This window comes from Kogia breviceps, chromosome 3, assembly GCF_026419965.1.
Source record: "Kogia breviceps isolate mKogBre1 chromosome 3, mKogBre1 haplotype 1, whole genome shotgun sequence".
Classification (NCBI taxonomy): domain Eukaryota; kingdom Metazoa; phylum Chordata; class Mammalia; order Artiodactyla; family Physeteridae; genus Kogia; species Kogia breviceps.
In genome coordinates this window covers 112,399,149-112,420,826 of record NC_081312.1, presented here as the reverse complement: position 1 = coordinate 112,420,826, position 21,678 = coordinate 112,399,149, and the positions used below count along the sequence as shown (strand labels likewise).

Here is a 21,678-nt window from a genome sequence, read left to right as displayed (position 1 = left end):
GGATAATTCAGCATGGCCCAGATTCAGGGAGAGGGGAAGCAGACTCTGCCTCTTGATAAGGAGTGTCAAAGAACTTATGGACAGGTTTCAAAACCTCCTGGGTGACTCCTGCTGAGCTGGGCCTGGGATAAAAAGGATAAAAACTGAGGGTAATTTCTGGGTTTTATTCCCACTCATTGCCTAGAGGAAACCCTCCAGGATCTTTTGCCCCAAGCTGGCTCTCCTACTGATGATGCCCTTATAATAAGCTTGCAGCTAAAAGATGTCTGCTCATGGAGCTCAGACACTAGGGACTCTTTAATGGGTTGACTGGCCTTCTCAGTGAGTACCTGCTCACCTAGGCTGGGAAGTCACACCCTCAGTACACAGCACAGTGTTCATGCGTTGTGGGGAGGGCAGTCCTGCTGATCCCAGGGGCCATGCCCTCTGAGGGTTGGTGTGCCTTGAGAAGGGTCATGAGGCCCTCCTCTGGATTCTTGCCTTTGTAGGGGAGGGAAAAACTTTTTCCTCTACCCTCTTAGGTTCGTAACCTGGAGACCTGCAAATTAAACTTACAAAAGACATGTTAGCAAGAGAAAAGAATAGATGGAATTACATATGTATGCACAGGGCTTCACAAAGAAATGTGACTCAAAGAGACTCTCAGAATTTGGAGCTTGTAATACCAAGTTAACAAGAAGTTGATAAAAGAAAAGACAAAGGAAAAGAGCCTGGGGCTTCTAGGGATGGTGAATTGTGGGAAGATAAATATATGGGAGAAAGTAACAAGAGATAAGGGGTATCTCAGTAAGATTTGTTTACAAAGATTCAAGTCAGAGCAGCCTCCAGTAATGAGTGGTCTCTTCGTGGTATGGGAGAAGGGAGGGGAACACCTTCACACAGGGAAATTTATGCCCTGCCTTTAGACAGATAGGGGCAGTGGAGAGAGCTTTTTCTGTGTCTGCTGTTTCTCCATTGCCTTCAGCTCAAAATAATCCTTATGTCAAAGGGGCCCATTTTGGGGTGGCATATTCTGATCCCTTCACCATCCTGCCACAGTGCCTTTGAATCTCCCCACCACACTGGCTTTTCTGCAGCAGGGGATGCATGATATGCATGATGGAGTAAGAGAGTGTAGGTGAGATTCCCAGCTCTGCCCCTGACCAGTGGTATAATCTCTGGCAAGGTTGGCCAGCTTCCTGAGCCTGTTTCCTCTTCTGTAAAGCAGAGGGAGTCTCCAAGGAGGCAGTCTGAAGCCTTCCATGAGATAGGATGAGAACAGGGATTTCCGAGCCATGCAACACATCACCCTGAACACTCTAATGGATATGATCTCACCGAATCATTAGAGTTCTTTCATTGCATGGATGAGAACATGAAAGCTCGGTCCAGTGCTTGGCCCAGGTCACAGAGCCCATAGTGGTGGCTGGGGTTCCTGGTCCCACGCAGCCGCTGCCACTGGCAGTGCTCACTAAGGCGATAAACCCTGATGTCGCTTTTTGGTGCCCAAAGGTCCTAGAAAGGTGTGGATGGACAGGAGGTCTGCAAAGGGCTCTTGGACCTTGGGTAATGTGGGGCTGGGGTGGGGGGAACGTTGTTCTCAGGGCCAACCATCTGAAGTGTTGGAGAGGAGTGGAGCAAAGGGGGCTCTGCCACTGCTCAAGAGAAAAGAAGCATCAAGACCACTCAGTGCGCTCCTTTGTAGGGTGGGACCAGCAGCGCCCAGCTCCAAGGATAAATGAGACACGTGTGTGCTGGGCAAGCAGCAGGAAGCCCTCACCACACCTTGGTTGCTCCTGATTTTTCCTCTCTCGCCTTGCACCTTTTTGGCATCCGATGATCTCCACCATCGTACTCACCAGAGGAGGTTCCCACATACCTAAGGAGGGTGTCTTCTTGGGACTCTCCCCTGGAAGATCCCCACCTACTTCTGGAAATTCGCTCTCCTGCTTTTCCCTCTGAGAGCCTCCAGTCAGTCTCTGCCAATCCCACAGCAGGCTCCAGGGCTGGGGAGCAGAGGGTAAGAGGGGGCCTGAGACAGGTGGGCGGGATGGGAGTGGGAGGTTGTGGCAGCCTTCTCTTGGCCACCTGGAGGACCCCTGCAGCAGCTCTGGGACCCCAAGCTGGGGCTACACACTGCACATCTTGCATCTTTGCTCCCAGTAGTCAGGCAGTCCCGATAGACTGGGAGACCATGCTCATCAATGTTGGTGAGCTAGCTGAACAGCGCCCTTGTGTGGATTACAGAAGGTGTCCCTCTGGGCAGTGGCAGCCCACAGGCTTGGCAAGGGGGCTGTGCGCTGAATTTCAAGTCAAATATGCCTCCCAGCTGGGCAACTTTGGCACAACACAACTGCACAGCTAAACAGAATTGCCCTGAAGTAATTGACACTTCTTTGTCACATGAGGAAACCATTCCCAGCAAGGGAAACTCCAGTTCATTCCAAGGCCTGATTTTCCATCTAGAGGAGGAGCTCCTTGAGGGAGGCAATGGCCTTGCGATTCCCCTCCAGTCCCCTCTCTGCCTCACAGAGAGTGGATCTGTGGTCCCTGTACCTGTCTCTGCTCTGATACTGTGGGCAGCCCTGAGTCAGGATCTCTCAGCAGATGCACAGGACCTGGGTGAACAAGGGGACAGACACAGTCCTATGGAGGCAGTGTGGGCTCCTGGTTGCCACAGGGCAGTTCTATAGCAGGGAGTGAATGACCCCTCACAGCTCAGTGCAGCCCCACTCCCCACAGAGATGGGGAGTTCCAGGAGGGGGAGATGAGCTCTCACTGCCAACAGGCTCCAACTGGAGGACACAGGAATATCATGGAGTCTGCTGTGCGGCCATGAAATCACAGCACGATTATCCCCTGCCCACCCTCGGTTAGATGCTTTGCCACAGTGTGTTTGTTGTGGCCCCTCCACATCCCTCTGAGAGCTCATGCATGTTTCACAGATGAGGAAACTGAGAGGCAAGAAAGGAGAAGAGAAATCCTTGCTCCAGATCTCCAAGAGGGTCACATCACACCGGGATCTTTGGCCTCCATGTCCCCTGTTCCTTTCTCCACCCCTACTCCCTGCATCTAGCCACCATGGATGTGGAAGGAGCCTGGGATTCTGAGTGGCCAGTGTGCCTTCCAACAGAGGCGATGGTTAGCGATGTCCTGACCATCCTTCCATGCATTCTTCAAGGGCAGCCTCTGTAGCCAGGCTGACTGGAGACCTGAGAAGGCCCCTTAATATCTCTGCACGTCCATTTCTTCATATGCAAAGTGCAGATGGCCATTACTGCACCCAAACACTTTGAGAAATAGAGAGGAGACCCTGGCCAGCACACACACAGGCTTCAGAAGCAGCAGTTATGAGGGGCATGGGTTGCAGCATCCATCCTCAAGCAGGCATTTTCACAGCAAGGACTCCCTGGAATATTTCTTTTATGAAGCTCCCTTCTTCAACTGGCTCTCCCCCTTAATGTGGGGGGAAAGTCCCAGGCATCTAGTGACTTCCTTTGCCTCATAGTCAAATATGTTTCCTCTCACAGAAACTACTGAGACCTTCATCGATCACCACCTTGTAAAATTAACCAGTGGATGAATGGATAAACAAAATGTGGTATACTCATACAATGAATGCTATTCAGCCTTCAAAAGGAAGGAAATTCTTACACGTGCTACATGTAGGAATCTTGAGGGCACTATGCTAAGTAAAATAAGCCAGTCACAAAAGGATAAGTCCTGTATGATTCCACTTATATGAGTACCTAGGGTAGTTAAATTCATAGAAATAGAAAGTAGAATGGTGGTTTCCAGGGGCTGAGGGGAGGAGGGAATGGGAAGTTACTGTTTAATGGATACAGAAGAGTTCAGTTTTGCAAGATGGAAAGAGTTCTGTGGATGGATGGTGGTGATGGTTACACAACGATGTAAGTGTACTTAAAATTACTGAACTATACACTTAAAAATGGTTAAGATGGTTACATAATAATTTTATGTTACATGTATTTAACCACAAAATTTTTAAAAATGATTCAATTAAAAAAAAAAAAAGAAATAACTGCCCCCCAATCCTAAATTTGATAAGACATAAATTTGGAGATTCAAGAAGCTCAGCCAACTCCTAGAAAAACAAATACAAAGAAATCCAAGCCAGGGTACAAAAGGGTCAAATTTTTGAAAACCGGTTTGTTAAATAAAGAATCTTAAAAGAAGCCAGAAAAAAAAGAAAAGATGTTTTATAAACAAGGGAACAAATATTTGAATTATCACTGACTTCCCATCAGAAACTATGGAGAACACAGGGTATTTTAAAGTTTTTGAAAAGAAAAATGGTTAACTTAGAAGTTTATGTCCAGTTAAAATATCTTTCAGGAATAAAGACAGCATAAAGATGTCTTAAGATAAAAGAAAACTAAGAGAATTTATTGCCTGTAAAAATGCAATATAAGAACTTCTTCAGGCTGAAGGGAGACAATACTGGAAAATACTGGAAAATTGAATCTTTAGGACGGAATAAACATCAGAAATGATAAATATAAACACTGTTTTTCTCTTAATTTCTTTAAAATGGAACTGTCTAAAGCAAAAATTATAACAACATCTTGTGGTGTAATGTATGAAGAAGTAATACATATGGCAACAACAGCATGAAAGTGAAGGAAGTCGTGAGTGGACCTGTACAGCTTCAAGGTTTCTAATTTTATATAAATAGTACAATATTAATGGAAAGCATGTATAGAGTAATCCCTAAGACAAGTATATAAAAATGCAGAGATGTAGCAGAAAGCCAATAGATAAATTGAAAAAAAAAGTATTTAAATACTTAACTCATAATTTTTTTAAAAAGGGAGGATGAACAGAGGAAAAAATGAAGAGAGAGAGAGAGAACAAACCCAAAACAATTAAGCGGTAGATCCAAATCCCACTTCAACAATAAATGTAAAGAAAATAAACACATGATGGATAAAAGAGCAAAACCCAACTATATGCTATTTATGAGACACAATTTATATAGAAAGACACAGATAAGTTGAGAGTAAATGGATGAAAACAGATGTACCACACAACCAGCAAGCACAATAAGACTGGCATGGTTATGTTAATATTGGTTACAATAGAACACAAGACAAATAGTAATTAACAAAGATAAAGAAGGGCACATCACAACAATAAAAGGGTGAATACATTAGAAATAATAATCATAGATATGCTTATGCCTAATAACATAGCCTCAAAATACAGGAAGCAAAAATTGATAGAATTAAAGAGAAAATTAGATAATTTCACAAAGAAAATAGAAAAGTTTGTCTCCTAGGAGTAGTTAGAAAAACTAGACTGAAGAAATCAGTAAAGACATAAATGATATGAATAATCTATCAGCCACTTTGATCTAACTGATATTTTTTGAACAAAATACCTAAAACTTCAATATAACTAAACTTCTTATTAAGTTCACATAGTTCACTCATTAAGATAGACCATAGGCTGGGTCATAAAACAAAGCTGAATAAATTTACAAGGATTTAAATCATATAGCATATGTTCTCTGATTACTATGAAACTAAATTAAAAGTCAATATGAATAAGATATCTAGGAAAACTCTAAATATTTGGCAACAAATAACCCATGGGTCAAAGAGTAAATCGCAATGAAAATTTCAAAATACTTCAAACTGAAGGATTTTTTTAAACTACACATCAAAATTTGAGATTCAGCTAAAACATAATTTAGAGAAAAATTACAGCTTTAGAGGCTTATATTAGAAAAGAAAAAAGATCTTAATGATCTGAGATTTCACCTTAAAAACCTAGAAAAATAAGATCAAAGTAAGTAAAGGAAATATTAAAGAGCAAAATTGAATGAAATAGAAAATGATACAGACAAAATTTTAAAGCCAAAAAGTGCCTCATTGAGAACATCAACAAAATGATAAGTGCTAGCAAAACTTATGGGAGAAAGAGAGAAGACAAATTACCAATATATGAATACCAGGAGTGAAAGAGGAAACATCACTACAAATCCTGCAAATATTCAAAGAATAACAAGGAAATGTTATGAACAGCATTATACCCAAATATTCAACCAATTAGATGAAGTAGAGAAATTCTTTGAAAAATATGACTAACCAAAACTAACACAAATTCTGAATAGCCCTATGTTGAAGAAATTGAATTCTACCCATAAAGAAAACTCCAGGCCCAAATGGTTTCACTGATGAATTCTGTCAAACATTTAAGGATAAATAATACCAACTTTATGCAAGCTTTTTGAGAAAATGGAGGATGAGGAAACACGTCCCAATCCACACCCACACATAACCTTAATAAAAAGACATTACAAAAAGAGAAAGAAGAAAATTACAAGCCAATGTTCTTTATTAACATAGATATCAAAATGTTATCCACCAGTATATAACAAGGATATTACATTGTTACCAAGTTGATTTTATCCCAGTAATGCAGGGTTTGTTTAACATTAGAAAATCAATCAACTTAATTCAGTATATTAACAGACCCATGTTCCCCCCAGAAAGAAAATAATTCTGTCATATTAATAGATGCAGAATAAATACTTAACAAAATTTAAAACCTATTCACATTAAAACTCTCTGTTCTTAAGGAATCTTAAGTACTGTATCTTAAGGAAGTACCTTAAGTATCTTTAAAAAGATACCTTATTTGCTACTTCCTTAATCTGATAAAGAGCATCTGTGAAAAACCTTCAGCTATCATCATACTCAATAGTGAAAGACTGAATGCTTTTTCCCTAACCTCAGGAAGAGTCATTTGATTCAACATTGTATTGGAGAGTCTAGATATTCCAGTAAGGCAAGAACAATAAATAAAAAATATCAATATCATACAAGTGACACAGTGCTTACATAGGAAAATCCTAAAATGACCTAGAAATCAACTACAAAAATAATAAGTATATTAGCAAATTCACAGACAATAAGGTTAATATACAAAAATAAGTTGCAGCAAACAATTGGAAAATGATTTTTTAAATATGATTTTATTTATAATACCTTAGAAAACATAAAATACTTGGGAATAAATTTAACAAAAGATATGAAAGACCTCCATACTGAAAAATATAAAACATTAATTAAATAATATCGAACTAACAAAATGGAGATGTATTTCAGTGTCACAGATTAGAGTATTCAACATTGCTTAGACATCAGTTTTCTCCAAGTTGATCTACAGATTCAATGTAATCCCTATTAAAATTCCAGAAAGCTTTTTAAAAGAAATTGACAAGCCTCTTCTAAAATGTATATGGAAATGTCATATAACTAAAATAGCCAAAGAAATCTTGAGAAAAGGAGAACAAAGTTGTAGGACTTATCTTACCTAATGATGACACTTCTTTTAAAGCTATAGGAATCAAGACTATGTGGTACTTGCCCAACTACCCACAGGTAGATTCATGGAACAGAGTAGAGTTCAAAGTAGACACACATTCATCTAATCATTTGATTTTGGACCAATGCACCAAAGTAATGCAACAGGAAAAGAAAATCTTTTCAAAAATGGTGCTGGAATAACTGGATATCTATCTAGGGGAATGAATGAACATTGATCCTTGTCTTCTACCATACATAGAAATGAATTTTAAATGGACCATAAATTTTTTACAGGCAAAATATGACAGAATATCTTCATGGCTTGAGGGTAGGAAAAGGTTTCTTAGACAAAACAGAAGGCAATAACAACAAAAGAAGAAACCGGTAAATTAGACTTATTTAAAATTACAATCTTCTTCTCATGAAAAGACACCATGAGGAAAATGAACAGGCAGACCACAGAGTGAGAGAAAATATTTACAAAATATATATCTGACAAAAACTAGGACATTTAAGGTACTCCTACAACTTAAGAATGGAAAAGAAAAGTTAATTTAAAAATAGGCAAGTGTGAACAAAAGGAAAGCTAGATTAGAAATAACGTCATACAAAATAAAATTTAAAAAACAAAGTAAAAGTACTAAAAGACACACAGAGTTGCATTTAATACTAACAAATGAACCATATACCTACAGGGAAAAATAAACAAATCCATAATTATGGTAGATGTTGGCACATCTCTCAAAAACTGATATACCATCTAGACCAAAAGTTACAAAAGGGTATAGAATGAATAATATAATTACAAACTTGACATAACTTTGCATCCAATAAACAAACAAAGAAGCACATAGAACAGTTATAAAAATTGATTACACATTTGGTCACAAAGAAAGTCTCAACACATTCCAAATATCCAACATCATGCAGACTGCATTCCCTCTTCATGCTGCACTAAAATTAGAAAACAACAACAAAACATTAGCTAAAAACATCCCATGTTTGAAAACTAAGACTCATACTTTTAAGTAATTCATGAATTAATAAGCAATCATAATAGAATTACAATTTTTCAACAAAATGAAAATAAAACTATTATGTATCAAAAAATATGGGATACAGCCAAGGTGATACTTAGAGGAAATGTTCCAGTTTGAATATATTTGGTAGAAAATAAGAAAGACTGAGAAGATGAGCTTAGAATAAATAAAGGGGCAGAAATTAATGAAATAAATAAAAATCAGGGTGGGAGAATCATAGATAATAAATCAAACCAAATGAGAAGACTAATAAGATTTTTAAAAATCCTTTAACTTGACTAACTGAAAAAGAAGGTAAAACCTAGATGGGTGGGATAGGGAGTGGGGAGGGAGATGCAAGAGGGAGGGGATATGGGGATATATATATATACACGTATAGCTGATTCACTTTGTTATACAGCAGAAACTAACATACCATTGTAAAGCAATTACACTCTAATAAAGATGTTAAAAATAAATAAATAAATATTTAGAAAGGCAAAAAATCTTTCATTTAAAAGAGAAATATCTACAGATACAGAAATTTTTTTAATCAAGAAAGCTGTTATGAACATGTTAAAACTTTTGAAAAAATAAAGAAAATATAGACTATAAATTGCCAAAATTGACACAAGTAATGGAAAATTTGAATAAATCAATAACAATTAAGAAAATCAAGTGGCAATCCACAACTTCTTACTAATTTTTTAGGGTATGTATAAATCAAGTTGACAAAGAACAGATAATCTCTATTTTTACAAGTTATTTCATGTAATAGGAAATAAGTAAATCTGTTTGTTTATTTACTTATTTATTTTTTATTATTGTTTATTTATTTATTGTTCCTAACATTTATTTATTTCCAACATCTTTATTGGAGCATAATTGCTTTACAATGTTGTGTTAGTTTCTTCTGTATAACAAAGTGAATCAGCTAAGTGCATACATATATCCCCATATCCCCTCCATCTTGCATATCCCTCCCACCCTCCCTATCCCACTCTTTTAGGTGGTCAAAAGCATGGAGCTGACCTCCCTGTGCTATGCAGCTGCTTCCCACTAGCTATCTATTTTACATTTGGTAGTGTATATGTCAATGTTACTCTCTCACTTCATCCAAGCTTACGCTTCCCCCTCCCTGTGTCCTCAAGTCCATTCTCTATGTCTGTGTCTTTACTCCTATCCTGCCCCTAGGTTCATCAGAACCATTTTTTTTTAAGATTCCACATATATATGTTAGCATACTGTATTTGTTTTTCTCTTTCTGACTTACTTCACTCTGTATGACAGACTCTAGGTCCATCCACATCACTACAAATAACTCAGTTTCATTTCTTTTCATGGCTGAGTAATATTCCATTGTATATATGTGCCACATCTTCTTTATCCATTCATCTGTCGATGGACACTTAGGTTGCTTCCAACTCTTGGCTATTGTAAATAGTGTTGCAATAAACATTTTGGTACATGACTCTCTTTGAATTATGGTTTTCTCAGGGTATATTCCCAGCAGTGGGATTGCTAAGTCATATGGTAGTTCTATTTTGGGGTTTTTAAGGAATTTCCATACTGTTCTCCATAGTGGCTGTATCAATTTGCATTCCCACCAACAGTGCAATAGGGTTCCCTTTTCTCTACACCCTCTCCAGCATTTATTGTTTATAGACTTTTTGATGATGGCCATCCTGGCCAGTGTGAGGTGATACCTCATTGTAAGTTTGATCTGCATTTCTCTAATAATTAGTGAGGTTGAGCATCCTTTCATGTGTTTGTTGGCAATCTGTATATCTTTTTTGGAGAAACGTCTATTTAGGTCTTCTGTCCATTTTTGGATTGGGTTGTTTGTTTTTTTTTGATATTGATCTGAATTGAATTAAATTTGTCCATTTCTTCCAGGTTGTCCATTTTATTGGCATAGAGTTGCTTGTAGTAATCTCTCATGATCTTTTTTGTATTTCTGCAGTGTCAGTTGTTACTTCTCCTTTTTCATTTCTAACTCTGTTGTTTTGAGTCTTCTCCTTTTTTTTCTTGTTGAGTCTGGCTAATGGTTTATCAATTTTGCTTATCTTCTCAAAGAACCAGCTTTTGGTTGTATTGGTCTTTGCTGTTGTTTCCTTCATTTCTTTTTCATTTATTTCTGATCTGATCTTTATGATTTCTTTCCTTCTGCTAACTTTGGAGGAGTTTTGTTCTTCTTTCTCTAATTGCTTTAGGTGTAAGGTTATGTTGTTTATTTGAGATGTTTCTTGTTTCTTGAGGTAGGATTGTATTGCTATAAACTTCCCACTTAGAACTGCTTTTGCTGCATCCCATAGGTTTGGGGTCATCATGTTTTCATTGTCATTTGTTTCTAGTAATTTTTTAATTTCCTCTTTGATTTCTTCAGTGATCTCTTGGTTATTGAGTAGTGTATTGTTTAGCTTCCATGTGTTTGTATTTTTTACAGATATTTTTCCTGTAATTGATATCTAATCTCATAGTGTTGTGGTTGGAAAAGATACTTGATATGATTTCAGTTTTCTTAAATTTACCAAGGCTTGATTTGTGATCCAAGATATGTTCTATCTTGGAGAATGTTCCATGAGTACTTGAGAAGAAATTGTATTCTGTTGTTTTTGGATGGAATGTCCTATAAATATCAATTAAGTCCATCTTGTTTAATGTATCATTTAAAGCTTGTGTTTCCTTATTTATTTTCTTTTTTTTTTTTTTTTTTTTTTTTTTTTTTTTTTTGCGGTATGCGGGCCTCTCACTGTTGTGGCCTCTCCCATTGCGGAGCACAGGCTCCGGACGCGCAGGCCTAGTGGCCATGGCTCACGGGCTTAGTTGCTCCGCGGCATGTGGGATCTTCCCGGACCAGGGCACGAACCCGTGTCTCCTGCATCGGCAGGCGGATTCTCAACCGCTGCGCCACCAGGGAAGCCCTCCTTATTTATTTTCATTTTGGATGATCTGTCCATTGGTGAAAGTGGGGTGTTAAAGTCCCCTACTATTATTGTGTTAATGTCTATTTCCCCTTTTATGGCTGTTAGCATTTGCCTTATGTATTGAGGTGTTCCTATGTTGGGTGCATAACTATTTACCATTGTTCTATCTTCTTCTTGGATTGATTCTTTTTTTGTGTGTGTGGTATGCAGGCCTCTCACTGGTGTGGCCTCTCGTGTTGTGGAGCACAGGCTCCAGATGAGCAGGCTCTGTGGCCATGGCTCACGGGCCTAGCCACTCCACGGCATGTAGGATCTTCACAGACCAGGGCACGAACTCATGTCCCCTGCATCGGCAGGCAGACTCTCAACCACCGCATCACAAGGGAAGCCCTTGGATTGATTCTTGATTATTATGTAGTGTCCTTCTTTGTCTCTTGTAATAGTCTTTATTTTAAGGTCTATTTTTTCAACTTTCTTTTGATTTCCATTTGCATGGAACATCTTTTTCCATCCACTCACTTTTAGTCTGTATGTGTCCCTAGGTCTGAAGTGGGTCTCTTGTAGAGACCCACTGTAGCATATATACAGGTCTTGTTTTTGTGTCCATTCAGCCAGTCTACGTCTTTTGGTTGGAGCATTTAATCCATTTACATTTAAGGTAATTATCAATATGCATGTTCCTATTACCATTTTCTTCATTGTTTTGGGTTTGTTTTTGTAGGTCTTTTCCTTCTCTTGTGTTTCCTACCTAGAGAAGTTCCTTTAGCATTTGTTGTAAAGCTGGTTTGGTGTTACTGAATTCTCTTAAGTTTTGCTTTCTGAAAAGGTTTTAATTTCTCCATCAAATCTGAATGAGATCCTTGCCTGGTAGAGTAATCTTGGTTGTAGGTTTTTTCTTTCATCACTTAATATGTCCTGCTACTCCCTTATGGCTTGCAGAGTTCTGCTGAAAGATCAGCTGTTAACTTTATGGGGATTCTCTTGTATGCTATTTGTTGCTTTTCCCTTGCTGCTTTTAATATTTTTCCTTTGTATTTAATTTTTGATAGTTTGATTAATATGTGTGTTGGCATGTTTCTCTTTGGGTTTATCTTTTATGGGACTCTCTGCACTTCCTGGACTTGGTTGACAATTTCCTTTCCCATGTTAGGGAAGTTTTCGACTATAATCTCTTCAAATATTTTCTAGACCCTTTCTTTTTTTCTTCTTCTTCTGGGACTCCTATAATTCGAATGTTGGTGCATGTAATGTTGTCCCAGAGGTCTCTGAGAGTGTCCTCAATTATTTTCATAGTTTTTTCTTTATTCTGCTCCCTGGCAGTTATTTCTACCATTTTATCTTCCAGCTCACTATCCATTCTTCTGCCTCAGTTATTCTGCTATTGATTCCTTCTAGAGTATTTTTAATTTCAGTGATTGTGTTGTTCATCATGTTTGGTTGCTCTTTAATTCTTCTGACACCATGTTAAATGTTCCTCGTATTTTCTCCATTCTCTTTCTGAGATTTTTGATCATCTTTACTTTACTCTGAATTCTTTTTCTGGTAGTTTGCCTGTTTCATCTTCATTTATTTGGTTTTGTATATTTTTACCTTGCTCCTTCATCTGTAACATATTTTTTATCATTTCTTTTTTTAAATCAGTTGGGCTGTATTCCTGTCTTACTGGTTGTTTGGCCTGCGATGTCCAGCACTGGAGTTTGCAGGCAGTTAGATAGAGCTGGGTCTTCGTGCTGAGATGAGGACCTCTGGGAGGCCTCACTCCAATTAATATTCCCTGGGGTCTGAGGTTCTCTGTTAGTCCAGCAGTTTGGACTTGGAGCTCCCGCCACAGGAGCTCAGGCCCAACCTCCAGCCTGGGAGCCATGATCCCACAGGCTGTGTGGTGAGGCAAAAAAAAAAAAAAAAAAAGAAGAAAGAAAGAAAGAAAGAAAGAAAGAAAGAAAGAAAGAAAGAAAGAAAGAAAGAAAGAAAGAAAGAAAGAAAGAAGAAAGAAAGAAAGAAAGAAAGAAAGAAAGAAAGAAAGAAAGAAAGAAAGAAAGAAAGAAGCAGTACAATATCAAAGAATAAAAAACAGAATAAAATTCAAAAGATTTAAAATATATTAGGAAAGATAAAAATATAATTGAAAAACTGCAACAAGGTAAAATAAAACCACAAAAAAAGGAGGAGGGGGAACAAGCCCAAAGGAGAAAACAATAATCAAGTATGAAGAATAAAATAAAAGTAGAAAAATAAAAGATTTATTAGGAAAAATAAAAATATAAATGAATCAACAACAATGAAACAAAAAGGTAAAACAGAACCCCAATGAAAAAGAGGAAAAAAAAAGTCTTGGGTATGGGGGTGGAGTTTAGGCAGGGGCAGGGTTAAGGGTGGGGCTGGACCTAGGTGGGTGTGGGGGTGATGTTTGAGCATGGGGCAGGTCCTCTGCTTAGAACCTGTGGAAGGGGAGAGGCAGCACGTGGAAGGGAGGGCCTCTGACGTGTGGAATTCCAGAGTTTGGAGGTAGGGCTCTGAGTGAGGGTGTGTGGGTGGGGTTTACGCCCAGTGCATTGGAGGGGGTCTCTGAGTGTAGAGGTAGTGCCCTGGGTGGGGTGTAAGTGCGGGGTTTGGATTCTGCACAGCAAGAGGGAGGCTCTGAGGGCAGAGGATTAGGCTCGGGAGCCCAACAGGTTCCCCAGTGCCTAAGTTGACAGGGAAAGCCACATTCCCTTCTGTTCCTCTGCACCCCACCCCCACCATCTCCCCCAGGATCTCTCCCAACACCACTGGATCCCTAACCGTGGGTGGGTCCCTCTGGGTGTAGAAAATCCTCCCCTCCGCCAGCCACCTCTCAGGGGTGCTGGACCCATAGGTCCAGCCTTTACTTTTACTCCCCTCTCCCTCCCTCCCATTCCCTGAGGACCCACGTGGCTGGAGGGAGCCTCAGTGGGCAGAGGATCAGTCCCAGGATCTCAGCAGGCTCCCTGGGGCCCAAGTGGGCAGGGGAAACCTGGCCACACTCCCTTTTGATCATCTGTCCTCCCAATGGTGCCCCATTTTCCCCCTTCAGGCATTGGATCCCTTCCCCTCCCCCAGCCACCCCTCAGGGGTGCCAGTCCCATCCCGCCTCCATTTTTCCTCCCCCTTGACTCCCCCCATGCCCCACGTCCTACCTGGTCACTGGGGGTCCCTCCCATCCCCTTAGGTGTCCATGGTTCCACACCGGTGTCTGGTAGGTGCCCTAGTTGTTCACTTATTTTTGAGGCAAATATAATCTGGAGTAAAATAAGAACTGGAGAGCCTCCAGAAGAAAAGAAAATTATAGGCTAATCTCACTGAGGAATATAATTGTAAAAATCCTACAGATAATATTAACAATTCTAATCCAGAAGTACATTAAAATAATAATTTGTCATGACCAAGTCAGGCTTTTATACCAGGAATGCAAAGATGGTTCTGCCATGAGAATAAAAGTAGATATAATTCATCTTATTAGTATGTTTAACATACTAATGAAAAATCATAAGTGTCTCTCAGAAGATACAGAAAAAAAATCAATAAAATTTAAAATCATTCACAAAAAAGCCCATAGTGCCTAAACATTAAAAGAAATGTCTTGAAAATGACAACTGGTAGTTATCAAAACCTACTGCAGACAGCATATCCAATCATGAAACAGCATGTTTCATAGTAAAAAAGTATGTATTATCACCACTACTATTTAGTATAGTACTGGAGTTACTAAATGATGCAATAAGCTGAGAATAAGAACTAGAAAAGTAGACAAAATTATAGATAATATAATCATTTACATAAAGAAAGAAAAAATCAATGGATAAAATAATAGAATTAGTGAAACAACGAAGAGAGGTATAGGATACAAAGTAAAATTATAAAAATCAATAATATTGCTTTAAATGTGCAATAAGTAACTAGAAAGGTAACATTTAAAATTTCACAATTGCAAAACATAGGCATATAACATCCAGAAATAAACCTAACAAAAATGTGTCAAATTTACAGAGATAGTTACAAAACTATGAAAGACATAAAAGAGAAAAACAGTTAGTCACTGTTCATACATAGAAAGGCTAAATATTGTAGAGAGCTAGTCAGTTTCCCTCCAAATAAACATATACATTAAGTGCAATTCCAATGACAATTTTTGGGTCTTTTGATTCATCTTGAAAACAGATTCTAAAATTTGTCAGCTCTCTTTGGTTGTTCTTTATATTTTCTAAAAACTTCTTATAACTTCTCACTCTGTGCATCCATTCTTTTCCCAAGTTCTTGGATCATCTTTAGATCATCACTCTGAACTCTTTCTTGGATAGATTGCCTATCTCCACGTTATTTAGTTGTTCTTCTGGGGTTTTATCTTGTTCCTTCGTCTGGAACATATTCTTCTGCTGTCTCATTTTGTCTAAAATTCTATTTGTATTTTTATGTATGTGGAAGGTTAGTTATGTTTCTCAACCTTGGAGAAGTGGCCCTTTGTGGGGGATGTCCTATGTGTCCCAGCAGTACACTCTCCTCTCATCACCCAAGGACCAGGGACCAGCTGGTCCCAGGGTAGGTTCTGATCTGTGTTTTTGGACTCAGTTCTGCAGGCTGTTGGATCATAGTTTCCTTGCTTCTGGTGTCTGCCCCCTGGTGGATGAGGCTGGTCTAGAGGCTTGTACATGCTTCCTGGTGAGAGGGGCCGGTGCCTGCCCACTGGTGAGTGAAGCTGGGTCTTGGCCCTCTGGTGGACAGGGCTGCATTTAAAGCCATGTCTAGAAGTTGCTGTGGGCTCAGGAAGTCTTTAGGCAGCCTGTCTGTTGATAGGTGGGGCTCAGTTCCCCACTCCCATTGGTTTTTTGGTCTGAAGTGTCCTAGCACTGGAACCTACTGGCTCTTGGGTGGCACCAGGTCTTGGTACCAAAATGGCGACCTCCAGGAGAGCTCACGCCAATGAATATTTCCCTGTATGTCCACCACCAGTGTCCTTGTCTCCACAGTGAGCCACAGCCACCCCCTGCCTCCCCAGGAGACCCTCCAAGATCAGCAGGTAGGTCTGATCCATGCTCTTATGAAGTCACTGCTTTTGCCCTGGGTCCCAGTACACACAAGACTTTGTGTGTGCCCTCCAAGAGTGAAGTCTCTGTTTCCCCCAGTCCTGTGGAGCTCCTGTGATCAAGCACCCCTGGCCTTCAAAGCCAAATATTCTGGGGGCCCCTCCTCCCAATGCCAGACCCCCAGGCTGGAGAGCCTGACATGGGGCTCAGAACTCTCATTCCTGTGGGACATAATTATCCTCCAGTGTGTGGGCCATCAACCCGGGGCACGGGGTATGGGATTGATTGATCATATCACTAGTGCACCCCTCCTACCATCTCGCTGGGTGTAGAATATCTTCTTTTGCAGGTCCCAATCTTTTTATTGATGGTTGTTCAGCAGCTAGTTGTGACTTTGGTGTCCTTGTGGGAGGAGGTGAGCTCAAGGTCCTTCTGCTCTGTTACCTTGTCCCTCCTCCCAGATTCTATAAAATTCATACAAATTCATATAAAACAATAAAGGAATTTGAATAGCAAGATCAATTTTGAACACTGTCATCAAAGAAAACCTCACCCTACCAGACATTAAGCTATCTTACAAAGTCAGTGTGGTATTTGTGCAGACACTGACAAGTAGAGCACTGGATTACAATGGAGCACACAGAAAGAGCTTGGGCATTTATCAGAAGGCAGTGTTTGGTAGTGGCAGCATTGATATGCCTGGGGAATAGGCACCCAGACACAGAAAGACAAATTCCAGATGAATGCTGTGAAGGAAAGGAAAGAGGGGCAGTAGCAGGAAGGAGATATGGGAACAAGGCAGTTTTGTTTTGTGTCTGTGTGTGTGTGTGTGTGTGTTTTAATGACCTGAGTGCAAAAAAGCCAGTCAGGTCTTGACAAGAAACCCAGCCACCATGGATTATTTATATCATTATCTCTGTAATTATCACCACTGGCAGATGTGAGAATTTCCTCCAAGCAAGTGGGTTTGTACCTGTGAGGAACAGGGCCCAGAGTGTGTGTTTGTCCCTCCATCCCCACACATGGTGTTGGGTGTCGGTTCTTGCATACATGTCCACCGCCTGCCTGGGACAAGCAAGGCCCTGAAGCCTGGGGTCTAATGACACAGCATGAGCCTTCTCTGCTCTCAGGTGTCTAGGCCTCTCAGGCACCCACCCCTGGGAGCACAAGCGATGTAAGCACCATTGGGCCATTCATCCAAAACCTGGGAGCAGCGATTCTGACAGGGCTCCAGTTTCCCTTGTCACTGTGGACAGAGATTAGCCAACCACCTCCTGCAGGACACACAATCCGGCAGGCTCATTCTCCGCTGAACAATAGACAACTGTCCCAACCCGGCAGGCTACTCGGCTACCTGCCCAGGCCAATGCCAGACATGGAGCAGGAATCCCAGGAGCCCTTTCCAGAATCGCTATCTCCTGGGCCCAATTAGGGAGGTGGCCTGGGCCTCCAGGGACGTCCTTACGTGACTGGCCCCGCTGCCCAGGCCTCTTTCCCAACACACATCAAAGGCGACCAGGTTAGAACCTACTTCCCCTTAGTCATAGGCACAAGTTAAACAGTTTCAGGTGTCCTCTGATGTCCCCTCTGCCTGTGTTTATTTTTGTGTTTATCCCTACAAATAGGTCACAGCATTTCCTGTGATGCTGAAAAAGGCAGAGCAGGCAACAGCCTGGACTTAACAACAACCAAATAGAAAACAAGACAAATGAAAAAACTCTCATCTTTGAAGCCAATACCCAGTATCTAGATAGCACCAGCAAACACTAAGACACTCCCTGGTTAGTTAGCTTTGAACCGAAGGGAAAAGTGTCCTTATAGCCAGCACAGCAGGGCCTGTGCAGTGAGCCATGCCTGCTTGCCCCTTTGCAGCACTGTCATTTAATCATGGTGAAGGCTAGTGGCCACTTTGTGTGAGGTTGGCAGCAATAGATCAGATGCATTTCAGCAGCCCAGAAGGTTCTCTGATCCTTGCTTGTCTCTGGAAACAGATAAGAGGCACAGAGGACAGGATGGGAAAATGGAATTTTGGCTCTGAGGTTAGAGTGTGCCATTCCCAGCAGGGCCAGGCTGTACTCAGGCTGCAGTTGCCATGGAGGTGGGTGTGGCTCAGGCACCAATGTGCAGCCCAACAGCAAATCCTGGGGATGGTCGGCTGGGGGTGCCTGTTGAGAATGGCCCTCCGTCCACAGCAGGTTAGGAAGCTCCCTGCTACGCCCAGCAAGCCCTGAAGCAGGACAGCACTGAGCATCTCAGGGCCCGGACTGCTCTCTTTTCCTACCACACAAAAGACCTATTGATTTCATTAGGCAGTTTCCATCCTTGGGTTTAATGAAGCTCTTTAGGGCCCATTCTCCCAAGCTATTTCTTGAGCAGAGCTTAAGACTATGTCCTGCGACCTTCACCAGCTAATTACATGTGCACAAGGATCTGTGAGCTTGAAGCTTCCAGTGGCCCTAATGGTGGGTCCAGAGGACTTGTTTGTCCACCCTGGGTCACCCGTGGCTGAAGGCACCCAGAGGTCATTAAGAGCCTCCAGGGCTGAGAAGCCTACTTCTGCCACATTGGGTGTTTATTAGGGATGTCAATTCAAGCTCCAGCTATTTGGAGGCAGTGGGTGCTTTATGAATAAAGACATTATACTTATTTATAGGGACAGTAAACCAAACTGGGAAATATAGCTCAAGTTTCCACCCTCAGGCTCTGGATGAACTTGGGATATCAGGCCAGAGGCATTATTTCCTGTCAACAATTTAAACTCAAATCTACCCAACCAGGAACACTGTGAATAAACACACAGGGACCTGTAAAACACAGAACTGTCGGTGAAAGTGAGTTTATCCCTCCCAAGGCCAGGTATCAGATGTTCACTTCCCAGGCTGTGGGGGACCTGGTAAACAGCCACTAGGGAGCTTCCTGCCCTTTTAATTGGAGTGGTTCTTGAATGAAGCAGATGTCCAATGTGAGGGAGATGTGGATGGCAGATCTGGGTCCTCTGGTCCTTGAGGCTGAAATAAAGGAGAAAGCCCAATAAACCAGAACAGGAGAGAATCACTCCATGGCCAAACCACTGGGCCTCAAATCTCCTATACAGAGTAGCACCTTCCTTAGTTTACAACTCTTTGTTATAATATGAGGAACTTAAAAATGTTATTAAATGTGTTTTCAAGCCAGAGTCCAACAATGCGTAGAAAGGCTCTTTTGAAGAAAGCCTTTCTCAATCTCTTTTCTAAACTTCACTTTTCAGAGCCTGACACACAGGCAAAAAGCTTTTTTCTCTCCCCCACATTCCCACCTGTCCCCACCATGGCTAACACACATTACACTTGATCACTTTGGGAAACTCTGGAAAATGCACATCCCAAAACTTGTATCAAAACTTGCTACCTGGGGAGGTGAGAAGATGGCGGAAGAGTAAGACGCGGGGATCACCTTCCTCCTCACAGATACATCAGAAATACATCTACACGTGGAACTTCTCCTATAGAACACCCACCGAACGCTGGCAGAAGACCTCAGACCTCCCAAAAGGCAAGAAACTCCCCACGTACCTGGGTAGGGCAAAAGAAAAAAGAATAAACAGAGACAAAGAATAGGGACAGGACCTGCACCAGTGGGAGGGAGCCGTGAAGGAGGAAAGGTTCCCACACACTAGAAGCCCCTTCGCGGGCGGAGACTGCGGGTGGCGGAGGGGGGAAGCTTCGGAGCCGCGGAGGAGAGCGCAGCAACAGGGTGCGGAGGGCAAAGCGGTGAGGTTCTGCCGAGGATCGGTGCCAACCAGCACTCACCAGCCGGAGAGGCTTGTCTGCTCACCCGCCGGGGCGGGCGGGGCCGGGGAGGTGAGGCTCGGGCTTCAGTCGGATCCCAGGGAAAGGTCTGAAGTTGGCAGAGTGAAAACAGCCTGAAGGGGTTAGTGCACCACGGCTGGCCGGGAGGGAGTCCGGGAGAAGTCTGGAGCTGCCGAAGAGGCAAGAGACCTTTTCTTCCCTCTTTGCCTCCTGCTGCGCGAGGAGAGGGGTTTAAGCGTGCCGCTTAAAGGAGCTCCAGAAACGGTCGCGGAGCTGCCAAAGAGACAAGAGACTTTTTCTTGCCTCTTCGCTTCCTGGGGTGCGAGGAGAGGGGATTAAGGGCACCACATAAAGGAGCTCCAGAAACGGGCGCGAGCTGCGGCTGTCGGCACGGACAACAGAGACGGGTATGGGACGCTAGGGTCGCTGCTGCCGCCACCAAGAGCTGTGTGCTGCTCGCACACAGGCCACTCTCCACACCACCCCTCCCGGGAGCCTGTGCAGCCCGCCACCGCCAGGGTCCCGGGATCCAGGGACTGCTTCCCCGGGAAAACACGTGGTGCGCCTCGGGCCGGTGCAGCGTCACGCCGGCCTCTGCAGCCGCGGACTCGCCCCACATCCGTGCCCCACCCCCCCACCCGTGCCTGAGTGAGCCAGAGACCACGAATCAGCTGCTCCGTTAACCCCGCCCTGTCTGAGTGAAGGGCAGACGCCCTGCCGGAGGACCTACGCGCAGAGGCGGGGCCAAGTCCAAAGCTGAACCCCAGGACCTGTGCGAACAAAGAGAGGGGGAGGTCTCTCACAGCAGCCTCAGAAGCAGAGGATTAAAGCTCCACAGTCAACTTGAAGTGCCCTGCATCTGTGGAAAACCTGAATAGACAGCGAAATATCCCAAGTTGAGGAGGTGGACTTTGGGAGCAAGATATACTATTATTTTCCCCTTTTTTCTTTTTGTGAGTGTGTATGTGAGTGCTGCTGTGTGAGATTTTGTCTGTATAGCTTTATTTTCACCATTTGTCCTAGGGCTAGACCGACCCTTTTTTTTTTTTTTCTTTAATAGAAATTTTTCTTCTTAATAATTATTTTGTTATTTTAATAACTGTATTTTACCCTACTTTATTTTGTCTTCTCCCCTTTCTTTCTTCCTTTCTTCCCTCCTTTCTTTCCTATTGCCCCCTTCCTTCCTTCCTCCCTTCCTTCCTTTATTCCCTCCTTCCTTCCTCCCTTCCTTTCTTCCTCCCTCCCTTCCTTTCTTCCTTCCTTCCTTCCTTTCTTGCCTTTCTATTTTTTTCTCCCGTTTATTTTGAGCCGTGTGGATTAAGGGTTCTTGGCAGTCCAGCCAGGTGTCAAGGCTGTGTCTCTGAGGTGGGAGAACCAACCTCAGGACACTGGTCCACAAGAGACCTCTCAGCTCCACGTAATATCAAATGGCAAAATTCTCCCAGAGATCTCCATCTCAACACCAAGATCCAGCTTCACTCAAGGACGAGCAACGCACAGTGCTGGACACTCTATACCCAACAAAGAGCAAGACAGGTCTACAGCCCCATCCATTAGCAGAGAGGCTGCCTAAAATCATAATAAGGCTACAA

General features: G+C 42.1%; 1 pseudogene; it reads right to left on the bottom strand.

Moving 5' to 3' along the window:
• The window catches only part of LOC136793894 (uncharacterized), a 47,405-nt pseudogene that overhangs the window by 13,325 nt on the left and 12,402 nt on the right, over positions 1-21,678 (bottom strand).